This window comes from Puma concolor, chromosome C1 (genome assembly GCF_028749965.1).
Source record: "Puma concolor isolate L17-30 chromosome C1, mPumCon1.1.hap2, whole genome shotgun sequence".
Classification (NCBI taxonomy): Eukaryota; Metazoa; Chordata; class Mammalia; order Carnivora; family Felidae; genus Puma; species Puma concolor.
The window spans coordinates 56511202-56534393 of NC_141674.1; the positions used below are offsets into that span (position 1 = coordinate 56511202).

At 39.3% G+C, this 23192-nt stretch overlaps 1 long non-coding RNA gene across 3 annotated transcripts in view; it reads right to left on the minus strand.

Moving 5' to 3' along the window:
• LOC147578091 (uncharacterized) overlaps window positions 1-23192 on the minus strand; it is a 48055-nt gene that overhangs the window by 14175 nt on the left and 10688 nt on the right. Inside the window, exon 2 of one of the 3 annotated variants that reach the window (XR_015254780.1) lies at window positions 524-617. The exons of the other annotated variants lie outside the window; for them this stretch is intronic. This is a non-coding gene — a long non-coding RNA (uncharacterized LOC147578091). The remainder of the gene's footprint in view (window positions 1-523; window positions 618-23192) is intronic. 3 annotated transcript variants of the gene reach the window in all.

Below are 23192 nucleotides of genomic sequence, written 5' to 3' on the forward strand. Positions count from 1 at the left end.
GTTTCTTTACATTTAAAATGGGTTTCTTATTAAAAAAATATGTAGTTAGGTCTTTTTCTTATCTACTTTGACAGTCTTTGTCTTTTAATTAATGTATTTAGATCATTCATATTTAATGTGATTCTTGATATATTTGGTTTACTATCTACCATGTTTGTAACTGTTTTTTATTCATTCTACATGTTCTGTGTTTATTTTTTACCTTTTTCTTCCTTTTCTGGTTTTAACTGAGCATTTTATGTAATTCCATTTTCTCTCCTCTCTTAGCATATCAATTTACAATATACATTTATAACAAATTTAAGTCCACTTTCAAATAACAGTGTACCACTTCACATGCAATGAAGGTATCTTATAACACAGTATTACAATTCATACCTCCCATCCCTTATACCATTAATGTCATTCATTTCATTCACCCATATGCTATAATCACCTAATAAATTGTTACTATTTACTATTATTACTTTGAACACTTGTATATTAGAACAATTAATAAGAAATATAAAAGATTTTATCTTACCTTCATTTATTCCATCTTTAACAATCTTTCATTCTTTTTTTAAAACTGAGTTCTAAGGAAAAGCTTTATAGAGAAAATGCTGTCTGGAGAGAACCTTGAAGGGAGAAGAGGACATTGGGGAAAAGACATTTCAGAGAGAAGAATGATGCTGAAAGGGCACAGAGCCAAGAAAGCATCTATAGATGAAACAGTAGTTGACTTGGAATGTATCCTAGAAATCATCTGTGGTTTAATTACATCATTTCCTAGATGAGTAATTTGCCCAAGGTTACACAGCTAGAAAATTGCAGAACTAAGATTCAAACATAGGAAGAATAATTTAGCACCTATTCTTACCACATAAGGAGATTAAGATGGCCCAGACCATCAGACACAGCGAGGACTAGGTCTGTTCCTGTCTCTCAGACCCTTCACCTTTATTCTCCCACAGGTAAACATCCTGAAATATAATTCATGCTCATAAATCCTATCGGGACTATAGAGCTGAAGTTAATATAGTCTTCTGGAATCAGGAAAGAAAAAATTCCATAGGAATCAAAAATGATATATTCTTGGGAGGCAGAGAAGATTTATAGAGTAGCACTAATTATAGTTTCCTTCCTTGGAAACTTTCCTAGACAGTCAGATCTGTGTAAGTGAATACTTATATCCTAGACCCAAGGGAATGCGTCAACTAACTGAAGACTCCTTGAGGAGGGGACTGTTGGGAAGAGTGTCAGACACCACAATGGGACTGGCTAAAGAGGGACTTTCTTTCTTCCTTTCTTTCTTCTTTTCTTTCTTTCTTTCTTTCTTTCTTTCTTTCTTTCTTTCTTTCTTCTTTCCCTTTCCTTCCTTTCCTTTCTCCTTCCTTCCTTCCTTCCTTCCTTCCTTCCTTCCTTCCTTCCTTCCTTCCTTCCAGGATACTCACCTTGGAATATCATGTAGCAATTATAAATGTGTCATATATTCATATAACAATAAGAATGGGTGTTAAAAACATAGTGCTTGTTGAAAAAAGAAAATGGGATGAGATATATGGCACCTCACCATTTATATACATTAAAGATGTATGCCTATCAACAGCATTATACATTTTTTCAGGAACACTTACATACAAGATACATACTAAACACATTAGAAAAGTTGCCTATGGGAGGTAAGGAAAGAGTGATCCTTGCAGGATATGTATATACATACATATATATATATATATATATATATATATATATATGACTTACATATTTATAATTATTATGCACACATTATACATAAGGATATAATTTATATATCCTTATTATAAATTATAATACATAATTTATATGTTCATATACAAAGCGTGTGTGTGTGTGTGTGTGTGTGTGTGTTACAACCCTGAACAATGATAAGATGCTTGAGGGTAGCATCTGTACATGATTCATTTTAGAAGCCTCACACTCCTGGCATACAGTAGGCAAACAATAAATACTTATGAATGAATGGTTTTTTCAACCTGCCTGATGTTCTGAACATGACCTTCCAGACAAAGACCTTTCTTCCCTACACATCCCTTACCCCTGCTCCCAGTTCTCTATTTTCACCACTATGGTCTATTAAAGTGGCAGAAGAGAGTTACCTAGAAAGAGAGGAATAATTATTTAAGAATGAAAATAATTATCCCATTAAAAACAAGAAGCATATTTTATGTCCCTTTTAAATCACAGGATTCTGCAGTGTATTCCCTTTTGATTGTTTCCATATGTGCAGTGTTTCTACTGTAAAGCACTCATTGGCTATACAAAAGTATTTTTTTGTACAAGTCCATAAAGAGAAATCCATTTTCACTCCTTTGTGCCACTACAGCAAGACTCTGGATGATATTGTGGAACATAATGACATATGCTTTTCATTTCACTGTTTGAAAGCAAAATCCTATTTCTGCCAGTAAAACTGAATTCTACAAGTCTGATTTTCTTAAACATTTTTTAAAAAGTTTATAACCATCTGGGGCGCCTGGGTGACTCAGTGGGTTGAGCGTCCGACTTGGGTCAGGTCATGATCTCACAGTTCATGAGTTTGAGCCCTTCGTTGGGCTCTGTGCTGACAGCTCAGAGCCTGGAGCCTGCTTTGGATTCTGTGTCTCCCTCTCTCTCTGCCCCTCCCCTGCTCGCAGTCTGTTTCTGTCTCTCAAAAATAAATAAACATAAAAAAAATTTAAAAAATTTTTTGTAACCATTCTAGATTTATAGAATTATTGCAAAGACAGTAAAGAGATATACCTCATCTACCCCACAGCCGGTGTCCCTTTATTACTAACATCTTACATTAGTATGGTACATTTGTCACGATTAATGAATCATTGATGATGCATAATTATGAACTTAAGTCTATATTTTATTCAGATTTCTGCTGGGAGGATCTCAGTTTGTCTCTTAAGGCCTTCAACTTATTGGATAAAGCTCACCCACATTATGGAGGGTAATCTGCTTTCCTCAAAGTCTATTGATTTCATATTAATCACATCTAAAAAGTATCTTCATAGAATCGTCTAGACTTGTGTTTAACCAAACAACTGGGTACTATGGCCTAATCAAATTGACACATAAAATTAACCAGGACAGATGGTATAGTGAGCTCCTATATATCTCATAGACAGTTTCTCCTCTTACAAATATCTTACATTACTACGATACATTTATTATAATAAATGAACCAATATTGGTACATCTTTTTTTAATGAATTTCCATTCTTTAGTCAGATTTCCTCATTTTCTTTTCTAATGTCCTTTATCTCAGGATCCCATGAAGGCTACCTACCACACTATATTTAGTCACCATCTTTCCTTAGTTTCCTCTCAATTGTGACAGTTTCTCAGACTTTCCCTGTTTTCAGTGACCTTCACAGTTTTGAATATTACGGGTCAGATACTTTGTAGAATGTCTCTCAGTTGGGGCTTGTCTGATGTTCTTCTTGTAATGAGACTGGGGTAATGTTTGGAGAGGAGGAGCACAGACAGGTTTCCATGTATTAACTCAGTTGAACCTCACACCAGCCAGCACTATGAGGGAAGTACTGTCATTGCCATGTTGCAGATAAAACAAACAAACAAACAAACAGCAACAACAACAAGAACAACCAGGCATACAGAGTGACCTCAAAGGGAGCAAGTGACTTGTGTAAAGTCACACATCCAATAAGTGACGAAGCCAAGACTGAACTGCATGCAGGCTGGCTCTCGAGTCTGTGCTTGCAGCCACAGTGCTCCACCAGCTCTGAAACTGATGAGCGTCTTCCAGAGGGCTCACTGAAGTCTTCTTACTCCCACGTATTGTCTTCCGGTTGCTTGTGGGACAGAGCTCCAGCTCAGGGTGCACCGATCTGACGTGGACAAAACTCCACGGTCAGGCCCGGCCTCATCTCACCCAGCTTGTCTCCATGCTGGATGCCACAGGCGACCCAACCTCTGCCACCCGTGCCCTTCCCCGCACCTGTGAGCAGCTCTGTGCAGAGTGGGGGGGGCACGGCCTGGAGAGTCAGACAGAGCTGGGTTTGAATTCTAGCTCTGCAATTTATTGTTTCTAGAATAACCTTAGGCAACTATATAATAACATCTACCTACTAGGATTTTCACCAGGATTTAAAGAAATAACATATATGAGTACTTAACACAGTGCACACCATTGATAATATGCACTTCCACTGTAGGAAAAGCGATGTGAAATTCCAGTATTTCGACTTTCAAATATCTCATGGATAGCTATTCATACCCATACCTGGTTGACAAACCCTCTACAGACCAGGCTTTCTGATTTAGGGTGTGGAAAATAGAGTCACAATGTAGCCATTAGAGTGACTGCACAGGAAAGAGCACGCACAGGCACCTCCAATAGTCAGCAAAACCTTTCAGAGGAAGTTGCATTCAATTCAACCCTGAAGGCAAGAATTGATTCATCTAGGTAGAAATAAGTGGGCAAGTTATGGACAAATGCTCAAACGCAAAAAGCACATGGTGTTTTGTGGCGGTGACTTTTGTCTGGTTAATAGGCACCACCCACGGGATCTGCTGGAGATATGTTAGAAAAGTTAGCTTAAGGAAAGATGATAAGGGTCTTGAAATCTCTGCCTTCTCGCCTTTCTCTTATACAACAACAAAGACGGTAACAGCAAAGACAAAACCTCTCAGAGGAAAACAGCCTGGTTACTAACCTGCACTCTCAGATTAAAAATTAAAACCCAAATCTCAGTATCCCACTTGTAGATGAGGGAGTTTGGGGCCACACAGAAGGGTTCTGGGGGTGTGTTCCTCTTAACAACCAAGTTCTCTGAGGGCTACATTCATTTAGGATGAATCCCGGCAATTCGCAGCTTCGTGTTGATGGAGACGTTTCCATTCTGCTATTGGCCAGTCAGCGTTCAAAGAGTTCTGCCTTCATCTGGTCCAAGATTAAGAAAAAAGTGTCACTGGGACCAGAGGAAGAATAGGTGGGGTATGAACCAGCAGGAGCCTCACAGATGAAGACAGAGTGTACTTGAATGCCAGCGAGACTCGAAGTCAAGTCAGGCAAGAAGCGTTTTTCTAAGGTGTTTGGTTATGTTCTGTGTGTAGCTGTTTTTCCATGAGTTCAATTTAATTCTTTTGTTAGTAATTATTAACCTTAGATAATTTCCCCCTTTTGTTTCATCAGTGTTGCTCATAAATTGTCACATCAACTGTTACATTATTATGACTGAAGTGTAAACAATTTTGCGAGATTGGCCTGATTAAGGCATTGCTGATTATTGAATTAAATTATTGAAATGTATCTCACATTAAAAAAAAAAAAAGAGTGTACAGAGGCTCCTGGGTGGCTCAATTGGTTAAAAATCCAACTTTTGATTTCAGCTCAGGTCATGATCTCAAGGTCTTGAAATCAAGCCCCATGTTGAGCTCTGCGCTGAGCATGGAGCCTGCTTGGGATTCTCTCTCTCCCTCTCTCTGCTTCTCCCCACCTTGTGTGCATGCACTCTCACTCTCTCAAAATAAATAAACATTTAAAAAAAAAGAGTGTACAAATCATAAGCATATATCTCAATATAATCCATCCCATAGTCAATAGGACATTTCCAGCACCCCAAAAGCCAAGCTCAGTTCCTCTCAAATCTATTCCCTCCCTATAATTACTATACACACTCTAAGCCGTAGTTTAGTTTTGCTTGTTTTTGACCTTATGTAAATGAAATCATACACTATATATTCTTTTATGTTGGCTTTCTGTGCTCAAAATAATGCTTGTGAGATTTGTTCACATGTCATGTTTCTGTAGTTTTTTCATCATAATTGCTGAAGACTATTTCACTGAATGGGGATATGGTTCTAATGTGAATGGATATTTGGGTTGCCTCCAATTTGGGGCTATTAAAATAATACTATGATGAACATTCTTGTAAATATCTTTTTGTACGCATATGCTTGAACTTCTGTTGAGTATGTGCCTAGGAGTGGAGCTGCTGGTCACAGGGTAGAATGTCTGTTTCAGTTTGTATTTCTTTGACTACTAAAGAGGTTGAGCACCTATTGTAGGCATACCAGTTATTTGGATATCCTTTTTTTGTGAAGAAGATATATCGAATTATCTGTACCTCTCTTCCTGATCTGTAAAAGATTTTTCATGTATTTTGAACACAAGTCCTTTGTCAATAACATGTGTTACAAGTATTTCTACTCTGTGGCTTACGTTTTCCCTCTTTTAGTGATATCATTTAATAGACAAAGTTCTTAATTTAATGTACTCCATGTTATTAATATTTTCCTTTATTGTTGGTGATCTTTGTGTCATTTAATAAATGTTTTTCACTACCTTCACATCATGAAGACATTTTATTTTATCTTTAAATGTTTAATTATTTTTTTTTAATATATGAAATTTATTGTCAAATTGGTTTCCATACAACACCCAGTGCTCATCCCAAAAGGTGCCCTCCTCAATACCCATCACCCACCCTCTCCTCCCTCCCACCCCCCATCAACCCTTAGTTTGTTCTCAGTTCTCAACAGTCTCTTATGCTTTGGCTCTCTCCCACTCTAACCTCTTTTTTTTTTTTTCCTTCCCCTCCCCCATGGGTTCCTGTTAACTTTCTCAGGATCCACATAAGAGTGAAACCATATGGTATCTGTCTTTCTCTGTATGGCTTATTTCACTTAGCATCACACTCTCCAGTTCCATCCACGTTGCTACAAAAGGCCATATTTCATTTTTTCTCATTGCCATGTAGTATTCCATTGTGTATATAAACCACAATTTCTTTATCCATTCATCAGTTGATGGACATAAATGTTTAATTATTTTTGAGAGAGAGAGAGGGTGCAAGTGGCGGGGCGGGGGGGGGGGGGGCGGGAAGAGAGAGAGCAGAGGATCCGAAGTGGGCAGAGAGACCGATGCAGGGCTGGAACTCACAAACCATGAGATCATGACCTAAGCTGAAGTCAATGCTTAACCAATTGAGCCACTCAGGCACCTCTCTTATTTTATCTTATAGAAATTTTATTTTATCCTTCACATTTAGAACTACCATCAATTGAGATTTGATTTTTGTGTATGATGTGACATAATAATCAAGTTTATTTTTCCCATAAAGCTGCCCAATAGACTGAACACTGTTTATTCAATTATCCTTTCGCCTCTGCTTTTCAGTGCTAACTTATAAGATCAAGTATTCAAATATGTGTGGGTCTTTTTGAGGACTCTTCTGTACTCTGTTTATCTGCACTTACATCAATATCACACTGCCTTAATTTCTGTAGTATTATAATCAGTATTGATATCTAGCAGAATAAGTTCTTTGGCCTTATTCTATCATAGTAGAATCTCAGCTATTTGTGACCCTTAGTATTTCCATATATAGTTTGGAAGCATCTTATAAGTTTTTATTAAAAAGCACTACTATGATTTTTATGAGGATTATAAATAATGGAGTTTATGTTTTATGGAGTTTTTCAATTCACAAACATGGGATATTTCTCTACTTCTAGAGGTCTTCATTAGTATCTCTCAATATTATGTTATTTTATGTGTATAGGCCTTGCACATTTTTTATTAGATTTATTCATAGGTATTTGGTATTTTTGTTGCTACTGTAAATGGTATCTGCTTTAATTTATTTTTTGTAATTTTTACTACTGGTATTGATTTTGTATCTTGACCTGTGTTCAGCAACCTTGCTAAACTAATATTTATTTCTGATAATTTAATTCTGATAATTTAATTATTTCAGATAATTTAATTCTGATAATTTAATTATTTCTGATAATTAAAAATTTCAAGTTTATTGGCAAAAAAATGTTTATTTTATCATCTTGTAATTTGTAGTGTCTACTTGAGTTTAAATAAATTGGCATTCTAGCACCTAGCACAGTGTCTAGTCCCTTGTAACATGCAATAAATTATTTGAGAAATGAATAAATGAATTTGAGTGATGCAGAAACAATGAAGGGATACTGAGAAAATGCTATTTGTTGTCATATTAAGCTAGGAATCACAGTTGAAGAAGGCCTTTGCACATGCCAGAAAACTACATGTTTGAGGCCTTAGCCAGTGGTTCTCAAACAACACCACCACCATTTCAAACATGTATTTGTAATACCCCCTTTGGTATCTTGAAAAGAAATTCACAAATAATCTACATTTTTAGAAAACAATATATTATGTTGAACAGAGAATAAACAAACGAAAAGTAATTTATAATAAAAGTATATATTTCTGTATACTTCTGTATACAGAAGTATACTTCTGTATACTGTACCAGTATATATTTCTGGTACAATCCTGGTGGAAAACAGTATAGATGCTCCTCAAAAAATTAAAAATAGAGGGGCACCTGGGTGGCTCAGCTGATTAAGCATCTGACTCTTGATTTTGGCTCAGGTCATGACCTCATGGTTCGTGAGTTCAAACCCCGCATCAGGCTCTGTGCTGAGCCTGCTTTGGATTCTCTCTGTCTCTCTCTCTGCCCCTCTGTGGCAAGTATGTGCTGTCTTTCCCTCTGTCTCAAAGTAAATGAATAAACTAAAAAAAAATTAAAATTATAACTACCCTATAGTGGAATTACTGGAACATGTGATATTTACCCAAAGAAAACAAAAATACTAATTTGAAAATATGTGTGCACTCCTATGTTTATTGCTGCATTATTTACTGTAGCCAAGATATGGAGGCAACCTAAGTGTCCATAGATGGGTGAATGGATAAATAAGATATGATATATCTATATCCATATCTATATAATGGAATATTACTCAGCCATAGGGAAGAATGAAATCTTGCCATTTGCAACAACATGGATGAATGTAGAGGATATTATGCTAAGTGAAATAAGTCAGACAGAGAAAGACAAATACCGTAGGACTTCATTTATATGGGGAATCTAAAAAACAAAACAAACAAAAAAAAAAAAAAAGAAAGAAAACAGGGACAGAATCATAAATACAGAGAACAAACTGGTGGTTGCCAGAGGGGAAAGGATTGGCAGGAGATGGGCGAAATAGGTGAAAGGGATTAAGAGGTACAAACTTCCAGTTGTAAGATAAATAAATCATGGGGATGAAAAGTTCAGCATAGGGAATACAGTCAATAATATTGTAATAACATTGTATGATGATAGATGGTAACAGCACTCATTGTGGGGAGCCTAAGGTACAGAACTGTTGAATCACTGTTGTACTCCTGAAACTAACAACATTGTATGTCAACTATACTTCAGTAAAAGGAAAAGAGAGTATGTATTTCAACCTGGATGTGTTCAGACATGACTACACTAGAGATATAATGAAGTTGGCAGATGTTTGCTTCTATATACAATAAGTAAATTTAGATGTAAGAGAAGTAAGATAATATTCAAATAATATTTATTGTTGATGCTTTTTCTTTATATTGAACATTTTGAGATAAAGGCTACACGGGCATGTTTGTATGTATATATAAGTAGAATCAATATGAATGTGACATCTACAAATGCAAACTGATACGGGCATAGTGTATTGAAACAGAAACAGTATCATTGATGATGGAATATTTCTAAATGGTGATCAATTCTTGGTAAAGTTCTGAAACAAAGCACAATCTTCCCTTTGGATTCCTGGAAAATTCAGTATATATTAAAACCATGCAAATTATCCTTTTAAAAAATATGTGAAATGGAGTTAGGTGCTAGGGTCTGGCAACTGTAGAGATTTTTATCTGCCTGAAGTTCCAGTGGAACATTTAAAATTTGTCTGGGACTGTGTCCCTCATTGTAGGACATAAGCAGATTTGTCCCTTGTCCAGTAAATCCGAATAGCATCCCCTAATTATTACGATAATCAATCTCCCCACACCCAACAAATTTTCCCAACACAGAGCATGGTTATCTTTGTTGAGAACCTGTACCTACTTCCTGTTAAGAGAGAGCTACCTCCTTCATTCCCACTCTCCCAAATCCTCTGCAAGCACAGCACAGGCACTGGAGAATACAGCAAGTCACTTAGGAAGATTCCAAATTGTATCATTGTATCACCTTTATTTTTATTATTTTAAAAAATTTTAGTATCACCTTCCAAAAATGATGCTTTGGTAAATTACAAACAGACATACCCAAGGGGAAAAAGTCTGGTGGGGTAAAGAGTAAGAGAAAAACAGGAAGGCAGGGCAAAGCTGGTGGTGAACCTGGCACCTAAAACATACATTCCCAGGGCTTGCACATTTGCTAAAGGTGGAAGTAAACTGGTTGTCATGAGGGACAGTAGATCAGTTACAGAATTCCATCGTCTCTAAAATAACAACAACATAAGAACATGGACTCTGGAGCTGGACTACTTAGATTCAACTTGGCTTCACCCCTACTAGCTTTCGGACCTTGAGTAAATCACCATGTGCTTCAGTTTGCCTATAAACTGATGGTAATAGCACCTATAATACCTACCATGCAGGTCTATTGAGAGGATTAGATATGTTGACGTAACAAGGTGCTTAAAGCAGTACATAGTAGCCAGTTGTATGCATTATATAAGCATTTGCCAAACAAACATGCAAATACGGTTGCTCAGAGAAAACACGGCTTTTTCTAACAGTTTCTCTCACTGAATGGTATAGGATTGAATTACCTAGCTTGGATGCTCTGGGGAAACTTGACATCATTCATCAATTCCAATCTGTTTGTACGGCCGTGCAGGAAAGCTATAGCTGGAGAGTGGAAGTCTAGTGGCCAAGCTCACGTAGCTAAGTTAGTGAAGAATCCAGGTCTCCAGCTCCTGTCTGCTGCTCCTTCAAATACACCATGGCTAGAGCTGGCCTGGGGTACAGAGAATCAGCCTGTTCTCTCTCCTACCCAGAGCTCCCACAGCTCCCAAATCCAGCCTTTCCCCAACTATCCTCTTTCTCTTCCCATCCCTTCCTAAGTACAGAGGGCAAAGAACAAAATAAATCAAGTGTGGGCAATCTATAAGTGCAAACACTTAAGGAACATGCAAATTCAAAGTGGATTTGCTTTAAATCTCTAACTTTGGGTAGGAGTAGGAATGGATAAGTAGGGCGTAAAGGTTTTGGCAAGAATTTAAAAGTAAACTATCTGGACTGGCAAAGTTCCACCACTTTCTAGTTGAAACTCCACACAAAGTTACTCAAGAGTCTCTCCGGCCTTCATTTGCATCATCTGTAACATGAGATTGCTGTAAAGAATAAGTGAAATAATATAAGATATGTAGCACTGTGCCTGGCACAGAGTCAGGTGCGGGTAAATGCTAATCACCATTGCTGTGATTATTTTGGGCATCAGCAACGTACCACAAGAGAGAGCTTTCCTTTACTTTCTGAAAAATTAAGGCCATATATTATTCTGCCCCAGAAAGGTTTTATTTCAGTGTCTTCCTCCTCCACAAACCCAATTACCTAGTGAAAGGCAAAAAGGATGTCTGGAAAGAAAGAACCTGAATGTTAAGTCACTCCAGGCCTGTGTGAAGCAGGCATAAAGAGGATGAATTTGGGATTGAATCCGATTCAACCACTCACTGTAGCATGTTCTTCTATGTGTTGTTTTCCCTCTCTGATCCTTAGACATTCTTTCATTGTCCAGCACATAATACATGACGGACTTGCCATTATTAATGTGCTAGTTACTAAAGGAAGAACTTTGAAATATACAAAAAAATCTAGAAAGGTAATGAGCATTGATGAATCTTCTGATGGTGACAATTCAGAATGATTGGCAGCAAAGGGCTTTGCAAAGTACAGGCTTATAAACACATTCTTTGTTTTACTTGGAAAATTATAAAACTATATTGAGTCATGGTGAGAAATACTGTAAAGTTTACTGAAATGTTTTTATACCCTTAAAAATTCAACAACTCAATAGTTCTGTTCCACTCAAACTTGTTGTTGGAAAGAAATGAAATGTCTCATGGCGGATTTTAGTTTTCAAGGGGACTTTGACCTGTATGCATGTGGGTAGGAGCAAATGTCTTCTTTACAGCTTCTGGGTGCTGCAGTCTTTCTGCACACAGAGGTGTGGGTGGCCAGACGTCTGTTCTTTGGGAAGCAGGGAGAGGCAAGGACTATCCACCATGAGCAGATGTGTGTCTTTAGTATTTCATTCAGTATCTCCCTCCCTGTGGTAGGAAACCATTTTCTCTCCTCCTGCATTCTTGCCAGTCTACAAGGCACAAATTTCTGCCCTCTTTAGAGCATTAGAAAGTTAGCTTGCCCTCATCCCTCTACCTCTCTTCACTTCTTCCAGCAGGAGGGAATGACTTCTCTTCCTGGTGAACGTAAGAGTCCTGAACGGTGGGCTCTCCTTTTAGGCTAGTTGCACACAGGATGGAGCCTTTTTTTTTTTTTTTTTTTTCACTGCTTCTGCTTTCCCATGGGAAGAACAGTTGGATCCCAGCATAGGGTCTAGAGAGCCATGTCTCTCTTTCTCCAGAATCATGAGTTTTAGGCAGGCTTCCCACCTCATGCATCCGCGCCATAGCCCCAATTCTGTCCCTGTAGGGGTCCAGATTCAGTCAGGGTAGTGCCATTTTGAAGGTCATTTGGTGGCAGGTCCAGTTTCAAGGCTCCAGTATGGGCCACCAGTAAAGCTGCTATTTCATCTCTGACTGTAAATATGACATTTTTAAAATTGGCTCAGAACCAGAAATTCCTGCTATTTTAAAGAGCTGGAAGAAGCCAGAAAAAATGATACAGCTCAAGCCCCTTACTGTGGTGGTAAAAAGCTGAGAACTGAATGCCCTCTGGCTGGCCCACCCTCCCAGACCCCAGCAAGGTGTTGGCAGCGTAATAAAGTGCATTGCCCAACATCGTTCCATGCCTTGGCACTTTTAGCACTGCTCAGGCCCTGTGGAGCTCGATGAGCTGGCTCTGCATCAGACCTCATCGTGTCTCAGCTTTGTCCAGTAGACCCCTGGCCTCAACTTGTTCTGTGCCTGTTGCTTTCATTCACTCAGAAATACCTGAGTCTTCCTTAACCTTCCACTGCTCAGACCCCGTTTCTCTGTTGGGGGCATTGACCACCAGGGTCTTGGGATAAGATCCTATCCTGGATCTGACCCCAGTGGACTGGAAGCTGAATATGGGTCTCCTGCCCCATGCTCAGTGCTCTTTTTGCTCACACCAGGGTGGCTACTTGCTGTGAATTATGTAGTTGGGCTTCTCTTAATATCAGACTCCATTAAATAGAACAATAGTTTTAGCTCATTGTGTGATTCAGAGACGGTTGCTAGGGAAACCAATGGGAACACATTTAATTTGTAAATCCTGTGATTGGCCTAAGTTAGCTGTAATTTGTGCTTTTGCTTCAAAATGATTTGGGCTGAGCTGACTGGGAAGCAGGTAAGGAGGAGGGAACAATCACAAGTTGGCTTCCACTGTGAGATATTCATGGTCCTTATAAAGGGTTCTTTTTCTACTGCTTTGCCAAAAAGCCAAAGGGATTAAAGAAGGAGCTTGAGGGAACACCATGGTGTCCTTCTAGCGGACCTGGAAAGAGACAAAATAGTGCAGTCCTTCTCTTCTTATGAATCGGGTGATCAGAGCAGAGTGATTGCGGGCAGCGCCTGAAGTGATGGGGAGAGATTAAAGAACATCTACAAGGACTTTTCATTTTAAAATGGATTTGGAATAAAATTTTGCCATTTGCAACAATGTGGATGGAGCTAGAGAGTATTATGCTAAGCGAAATAAGCCAGAGAAAGACAAATACCTTATGATTTCACTTATATGTAGAATTTAAGAAACAAAACAAACAGAAAAAAAGAGACAAAACAAGAAACAGACTCTTAACCATAGAGAACAAACTGATGGTTACCAGAGGGGAGGTAGGTGAGGGATGAGTAAAATAGGTGATGGGGATTAAGGAAGGCACTTGTGATGAGCACTGGGTGCTGTATGGAAGTGTTGAATCATGAAATTGTACACTTGAAACTAATATTACACTGTATGTTAACCGGACTTTAAATAAAAACTTGAAACTAAAACAATAAAGCATAAACAAATAAATAAATAAAATGGATTCTGAATCCCAAAATTATAATTCATAACACTCTCCTAACTTCAAATTGGAAGAATCAAGCTATTTGGGAAGTTTCATCATCAGAAAAGAAACCCAGGGTGGTCTAAATGTAGCATGTCAGATTTGGAAGAAAGACTGGTATCATCTCTGCCAAGCTTTTTTTTTGATTCACATCCATGATTGGAGGGTTGACCACACTCTGCTCTTAGACATTTTCAATGATGAAGAACTCTTTCCCAAGGCAGTCAATTTTGTTTTAAAACAGCCCAGATTGTTAGTGAAGCTGCCTTATCTTGAGTTTAAAAATGGGATCATTCCTTGATGCTATTAACTGGCTGAGTTCAAAGGCTTGTTTATAACTTGAGACATACTCTTCCTCTGTCATATGTGCCCATCACCAAGCAAGCCACACTGGCTCTGGGGCCCAGGACTACCCAGCCACTTGGAGACTCCTACCTTCCGGCAGAGGGGAGAAGCAGTAGGGAAAAAACTCAATGTTCCTCGATGCAACGTTTGATTAAGAACAGAGAGAACAACTCCTGTCTCTCAGGGCCCTGTGATGTTCACCTCATTGTGATAAAAACCAAAATCAAAGTGCAGACCCTGTTGCCCAGGGTAAATGTCATATGAAACACTTCTTTCTACAGTATCGGGATCAATGGAGAAGGACTCAGTGTTCCAGATGTGGCCAGGGGCGTTAACTCCAGGGGGGTCACAGTGCCCTCTTTTGGAAACACCACAGTTTCGTTAATGTGGCTGAACTTCACATTAGCTGATGGCAGGTGCATCCCACTGGTGACTCCTGTTGGACTCTGCATAACCAGTGCAAATCCCCAGGCTAGCTCTCTCCTTTGTTGGTGCAACATCATAAGGTTCCCCACCCCAGTTCTGTTGGGTCTGTGGGTGTCCAGGGCCCCTTCTAGCCCCTTGGCTGCTTCTGTTGTCAAGTTCATCCGCTCGGCTTTAGTGTTTTAAAATTCAGGATTGCAGAGACTATTTACCTCACTGCGATAAAACCAAAACCGAAGTGCAATCCTATCTCTGATTTTTTGGCATCTCTCCTGGTTTTTAAGGCCCCAGAAGGTCACTGCCTGTGGATAATCTGCATGGTCCAGTTTCTTCAACTCTAATTGATCTAGACCAGCATGTTTAATGAAGCTAAATGTCTAATCTGCCCTTTATCAGTTTCTAGTCTCCTCTTTCTAATTCCTTGACAGAAAAGTTGGAGGAACAGCAGGAGCTGAGGAGTTCTGCTCTTTCTGTAATCTGTTGAAGCATCATAGTTAATTTATCTGATAATATATTGCCCTTGTGAGAGGTAATAGTTTAGGATTTGGGAAAAAGACTTCCCACCTGAGTGTCTATGTTTTGCATAGTCCTCTTACATTGTCTAGGACTGCTATACTTAATTGTTTTAACAAAGAATTCCAAGGTCTGTTAGAATAGACACATTTGCTAAATTCTCATTCAGTTCAATTACTCTTCTGTAAAGTCAAGTTTAGATTCCACAAAGCCATAACCAAGGTTTGCCCCAAGAACCCAGGAAGAAACAAATGGCAACGCTGCGGATTCCAAACAAGGAAATGAAGGCAGAAGTCGCCACTGTCCAGGGGTCCTGAGCTCCAGGAAATCCAAATTCCAGAGGAAAAGAAATCCTAGTTTTCTCACTGAACTCTGCTCAAGATTTACTAGGAAACTAGCTGCCATGCAAAACTAAAAATCCAGAAAGGACATATTTCTTGGAATGTAGAGGTGTGAGTAATCTCAGCCTTAGAGTAAGGAGTCAGAATATGTCTGACCCAAGGAAATAGGAGTGGAAAGATAGATTTGGATTATATGGCTGCATCTGTGGAAATATATTAGTTCTGTACACTGAAAGCCAGAGGAGTGTACAAAAAAGGGAAAAAGGAAAAAAAGGGAAAACGGAAAAAACTGCTTTCAGCCCCTAATGAGATGAAGGGGCATGGGCTTGGTGTTGAGGTACCAGGAGTGAGAGAAAAGACAGTAAAATACCATCATTTTTCTACTCTCTTCTTTTGGAATAATAACCTTAAACTTAACATTGGTCACTGCAGTCAAAGTTTTATTATTATAGGAAACCAAGTATATGGCTCTGAAATTCTAGAATTCCTTGGTGCAGATTTTGCCTGGGAAGAATCCCAGCTAAAAACAACTAATGGTCACTCCCATAGCAATGCTCTGTATTTGAAATGTAGACACGTCAATAATATATACATTCTTGAGTGGTTTATTAAAAGGCGCTTAGAACTATTCATAAAAAGAAAATGCTAGTGTAAGGCAACATGCCCCAAGGGGAGTTAGGGGAGAGTGTTCCAGCAAGATGCTGAGTCTGCATGGGCAGGGCTGGCTGCAAGGAAACCCTAAGGGATCCCTGAAAGTATGTCTGGAAGATAGTGTCCTCAGGGATTCCTAGTCTCTGTGTGACCTCTGCAGCTTGACTGTACCAAAAGGGAGTGTGGAGGATAAAGATATCTCTCGGCAGCAAGTAAAACCCCAGGCCCAATGGCCTCCTGGCCTGGGACTCACACCTTGGGGCTGGGAAATTGGGCTGTGACTTGATTTCACCCAGAGGCAAATAGATCTAAACTTGATTCCAGAAACCTGGTGAATCTAGGAACTAATCACCAGATGTTCAACAATGCCAGATTTCAGGGCAGAAAGTTCCATGTTTCTCAGGCACTAAATGCCTGAGGCCTCTATACCCATACAAACATATGCACACATGCACACGCACACATATACACACACATTATCACAAAGCAAACAAGCCTCACTCATTTCCTGATGCACCTTGAGTGAGGGAACATTTAATGCTCATGGCAAACCTATAAGGCAGATACTATTCTATTACCCACATTTTATACAGGAGTAAAATGGGACAGGTACACAATCTACCTAATCATAGGCACAATGCTGAGAGTGGCAGAACAGGGACTCGGACCTGGGTCTGCCTGACCCGAGGCCCAGGCTCTGAGGTGAGCACAATGCAGAAGAAGGTCCATCCCACAGTTTTGCAGAAAGTCAGCTCTAGAACCCAGCTCTCTGGGAGATGAATGAAATCATTGGTGGAAACAACCCTAAGGCCAAAGTGATCCTGACAAGCCCTACAGCCTAGGCTCAAAGGGGGTTTTTATCAATCTGAAAATAGGTATAATAATGCTTATATGTACACAACACCTGTACACTTTAAAGCTGTTTGCTTTCCATCCTCTCCTACAGTCCCACTGATAGCTCTGTGCTGTGGGTGAGGTAGGTATCTTATAGGGCAAGAGTGGCTTTTCAAACCTGACACTATATATTTGGACAGAGAAAACTCCAGATGGCCGGTTCCCAAACCATTTGAAAGGGGCATGTTCCCAGCTTACTGGACGAGGAGCTGGTCTTTATTTTTCTTTTCTTCCACTTCAAATTTTTATTTAAATTCCAGTTAGTCAACATATAGTGCAATATTGGTTTTAACAGTAGAATTTAGTGACTCATCACTTACATACAATAGCCAGTGCTCATGATAACATGTGCTCTCACGGAGGGCCCATCATAGGCCCAGTCCTCCTTCCTTCCTCTAAGGCAGTGTACCCACCCACCTCTACCACTCAGCCCCACATGTTCTCTAGTCTAGACAGGGTTCCCCCTCTCACTTCCTTCTCCACTATGATTGATTGGACCGAGGTGGGCAGTTAAGTTAAAGAGAAGTTAGCTGAACTCAAAGACATCCATCAATATACTGAACTGAGTCACTTAGAATCTCCCTTTTTGAGATTTTTATTTCACTGATACCTAAATTTTTATTTTATTTCATTTTAATTTAAATAGCCACATGGAATTAGTGGCTACCATATTGAACAGCTCAGGCCTATAGGCTTATCCTCCGGAGAAGGTAAAACAAGCCGAAGGGCTGGAAAATTGGGGGGAGAATTTTGTATCATGGGAATAGTTAGCACACCCCAGAGGCTGTGAATTCAGAGAAAAGCCAAAGGAGTATAAAGAAAGGAAATGGTAATGTTTGAAGATATTCAAGCACTGATTGAGAGGCAGAGATGATTGTGAAGATCAGATAATTTCTGTCTTGAACATCTATACCAAAATCCCCATGTTAGTGGAATCCAGTAGTATTAAAAAGCATTCTGGCAAAAAAAAAAAAAACCAAAAAACAAACAAACAAAAAAACCACACAAAAAAACAAAAGCATTCTGGCACTGTGGAAAACTACGTATGATGGAGTGCTTGCTACTATAAGACCATTACAACCTGATAAAACATACTTTTAATTTGATTTCCAGGCTTGCAGAAAGAGATATAGGACTCTTCTGCTCCCACCCTGACACAGCAGCAAGTGATGAGTAAAGGTGAAAGCAGTTCACCCACAACTCACAGCAGTTGGCCCTGCTGGCAAATGCTGATGGTCAAACCACAGTCAAAAGCTAACAAGGTGGACAGATTAAGCCTGGGATTCTAGCAGGGGGCTGAAGTTTTTAATAGGTGGGTAGCACCCTCTGGCTCTGAGCAAAAGCAAATGCAAATCCTTGGTAGAGGAAAGCTTCCTCTCTTTGACTCTCTAGGATTTTCACTGATTAAGATGAAAAATATAACTATCAGCTTTCAGGAAAATATAAGCAAACACATGAGTAGCCAAACCACTGTGAGAGAGAAGAGGAAGAAGAAATAAAGAACACCATAGTTAGATCTTGAAGGACTTTAAGTAGTGGAATAATCATATATAAGTGCAAAATAACTATGTATTGAATCCTTAAAGAAATAGAATATGAAGTCCTAGACATAAGCATGCAATGCCATAAAAAATTAAATGGAAGATTTTAAAAATAATTAAAGTTTATAAAGGAAAATTATTATTATTCAAATAAAACCCAGTGGGTGGGTTAAATAGAAGAAGAAAGACGTAGTGAAATGAAAGATAAGTTGAAGAAATTAAACAGGATGCATCCAAGGGAGAAATAGATGATAAATAAGATAGATTAATAAGCAATGATCATAGGTTCTAGATAAAAACAGCAGATTGAACACATATATCTAATTTTATTCCTTTCCCCAAACCCATTAAAACTATAGCAAAATGATTTTTCAAAATGATATAAACCCACAAAGATGAGCAGAACATGAGAAAAGATAATAGCAACAGACTTTTGGAAAATGGAAGGCAGATGAACAAGGGACAGTAAACTTATTAGAACGAAGAAAGCCAAATCCTAAATTGGTGGTGAGGAAAGTACAGGATCAACCTGATTTTCTGGTAAAACAAACAAAAGGAAAGTAGAAGCAAGGATATAATAGAGAAATTAGTATAATAAGAGACAAAAACACAATACAGAAAAACTACCAAAACAATACAGAAAAACTACCAAAGTCTTTTAGAAGACTATAAAAATGAATTAATCTCTGGTAAGATTGAGAAGAGACAAGGTATTAATACATATGAACGAAGGGCATGTCCACAGATAAACAAAGGTTTTAAAAAGGTGGTAATAAAATATTCTGAAGTTTTTATACCTATACTTTCAAAGAAATAAAAACAAATTCTTGGAAAAATATTGCTTATAAAAGTAACTAAGGAAGAAATAGAAAATATAAATAGCCTTATTATTGTGAAATAAATTGAAGCAGTAGCCCAAAATCTTTCTGCAAAGAGAAGGTTCAGATGGTTTTACGGGCATATGATTATATCATTAAATGGAAAAGCTAATGTCCAAAAAGAGCCAAGTTATGTTGAAGACAAACAGGATGAAGGAACGTGCATCACTTTCCAGACTGCATGACTTCCTCAACAGTTAAAGTAATTAAAGTGGGATAGCCAGGACAGTCAAATTGGTCTAAGAAACAGACTACAGAACAGAACTACATATATATGATAAGTTGCTAGATGAAGAAAGTGATGGTGTAGATCATGGGTGGACCATTCAATAAATGGTGCTAAGGTCACTGGCCATCCAATAGGGAAATTAATAAAAGTCGATCCTTATTCAGATATCCAAAAATTAACTTCTGGTAGACTAAAATCTTAAATATGAAAAGTGAAGCTTAAAACTTTGAGAAGAAAATTTGAATATCTTTATAATAAACCTTGGGGTTTATCAAAAGACACACTAAGTACCCCTCCCAAAACTGATAAATTGACTACATTGACACCACCAAAAGATGCCATAAAGAAAGTGAAAAATATCAAACATCTTGGTGGAAGATATTTGTAACAGATATAACAGATATAACTGCCAAGGATTTAACATCCAGATTGTATTTCTTAAAATTCTACCAATCAGTTAGGACAGCTCAGTATTGTATGGAAACAATACAAGTAGACATTTTACAGAAGAAACAATACAAACAGCAAATACACATATAAAAACATGCTTAACCTCAGTAATTGGGAAAATGAAAACTATGACCACTGGGATGCTATTTTACACACCAGATTACACACTATTGGGAAAAACTAATACAATAGCAAGTGTTTATGAGGATGTTGGCTAATGGGAATGTTTATACACAGCTAGTAGCAATGAAATTCGTACAATCACTTTGTAAAGTGATACCATATCATAAAGTTGAAAACCTGCCTTTTCTATGACCCATAACTCCATTCCTAAATGTGTACCTAGAGGCACTCTTGCATATGTGTGCCTGGAGACGCGTCCAAGAGTGTGAAACGCATAGAGTGCAGCCATGTGACCAAGTCAAACGCATCTCACATGGTTTTGAATTCTAGAAAAAAGTACCTCATATAGCATATTATCTTTCTCTAATGTTTAAAACAAGCAAGATGAAACATTCATAAGTATGTGATAAAATATAAAAATAAAACAGAAGAACAGTAAACAACCAAATTCAGAAAGTGATGACCTGGAAGGGGCCAGGAAAGTGTGGGGTAGGGCACCAGTACCTAGACAGATACAAAACCACTGGTAATACTCTAATTCTTTTTTGTTTTTTTTTAATTAATTTTTTCTTTTTTTTTTTTTTAATGTTTATTTATTTTTGACACAGAGACAGAGTGCAAATGGGGGAGGGACAGAGAGAGAGGGAGACACAGAATCCAAAACAGGCTCCAGGCTCTTGAACTGTCTGCACAAAGCCCGACAGGGGGCTCGAACTCTCTAACCGTGAGAACATGACCTGAACCAAAGTCAGACGCTCAACCAACTGAGCCATCCAGGCTCCCCGGTAATACTCTAATACTTAAATTGTTGGTGGGCTTTTATTTCATTTAATTGCTTACATAAACATTACATACACATTTTTTATTATTAAGTATTACATACTAAAAAATGTTAAGGAGGAATATTGAAAGTTCTAATAATAACATTTTTTGGCTATAATTTATTATCAGTTATTAATGCAAGGAGCACAGGAATCTGCAAAGGGCCTTTTCTGAGTTCTGTTTCTAGAGATCACAGTGCATAAGTTTGAAGCCCATGACTGGTTGTGAGCCAGGTAGCCTCCCCAGGTCACATGCTGGGTCCAGGTAGAGGCCCGGGGAGGAGTCATGTGGTCAAAAGCTCCGGGCCGGGCACTGGCACTGCCTGCCCTCTGCCTCACCTCCTTGACGAGGGAGAATGAATTTCCCCTTCTCACTGTAAGCACAGCCACGGGGCAAGGAGAGGGGAAGGTTCACCTAGTACTTATCAGCGAGGTGAACAAAGTGGTGAATTACTACCCAGCCTGAAAAGGTTGTGTGGGGGATGCGGGTCCGGCCCAGGGGAAAGAGAGGGCACAGCAGGACCACGTATGACCTTGGAAGTCAGGCCCAGCCTGCAGCCCCACTCATCTGTACTTATGGGCGCCCACCTCTCAAAACAGGTGGCTACGGGCCAAAGCCAGGGACCTAACTGTTCTCTTTACCTTTTCTCTGTTTAGCTGTTGGGAGCCCGAGGGGACCATGGGTGAACTTGGATCAGTTGGCTCCACTATGTTCTGTGGTCTCAATTCACAAATCTAGATAGAGAATAAATAAGACTGGGGGGAAAGAAAGACAATCGTGGTGAGTGGGGAAAGCTGGTGAAAAGTGGTGCAGAGAAGGCAGCATGCACGCTAACCCTGCTTTGCATCTTCTTGTCCGTGAGAGGCTGGACACCTTACTACGCCTGTTTTCTCTTCTGTCAAGAGCGGGGACCAGTTGTTCTCATTTGGGGGTGATTCAACCCTTGGGAGAGGCCTTTGAAATGTGGAGGGGGAATTTTTGGTTGTCACCAAAATGCCAGCAGTACCCTTAATGGGAAGCACTGGTTCTTACAGCCCTTCAAGCCATCTGCATTTCTCTGTGTCATCTGCATCCGTGATATTCACTGCTGCCAGCAGGGAAACTGTGGGGCACGTTCAAGTGTGCCCATCTCTGCCCAACCCCTTGGGACAGTTGGTTGCTGGTCCTACCTTTAGGACCCTGAGGGCTACAGATGCTCTGTTCTCATTTCCTGCTTGGGAGCTAAATCATTCCTTTCTTTTCTTTCTTTCTTTCTTTCTTTCTTTCTTTCTTTCTTTCTTTCTTTCTTTCAATGTTTGAGAGAGAGAGACAGAACACGACTGGGAGAAGGGCAAAGAGAAAGGAAGACACAGAATCTGAAGCAGGCCCTAGGCTTTGAGCTGTTAGCACAGAGTCCGATGCAGGGCTCGAACCCATGAACCCTGAGATCATGACCTGAACCGAAGTCGGATGCTTAACAGACTGAGCCACGCAGGTGCCCAGGAGCTAAATCATTCTTGAAGAAGATTTAGTTGAATTCAGTCGAAGAGGACAAAAACGGATACTACAGACCATGCTGGCTTGTTGGGTCAGTCGGCAGCAGAAGAAAACTGGTTTGCTCCAGTTCTAACTGCATTCTCAGAACACCTGTGTGAAGCTGAGCAGCGCCCTCCTTGGGACACACTGGGAATGCATATGACTGGCTATTTGAGAAAATGTCTTGCCATGAAGAGAAAACACCAAGTGGCTGTGACTAGAGCCCATCAGACCACTGCCAGCCGATGATGCAGGTGCCTTAGTAAACACAGAAGAGTGAGAACTGAATTTCAGTGCTCTCTTGCTCCCTTGGCCAGGTGCTTTTGTGCAGTGCATGAGCTATACAACTGTATTTAGTGGCCAGACCCTCTCTCATTCCCTCTCAATCATGGTGATCCACCCCTGGCTTCACTCAGGAGCCTGTCTCTCTGTGACTGCCTTGTGGCTGC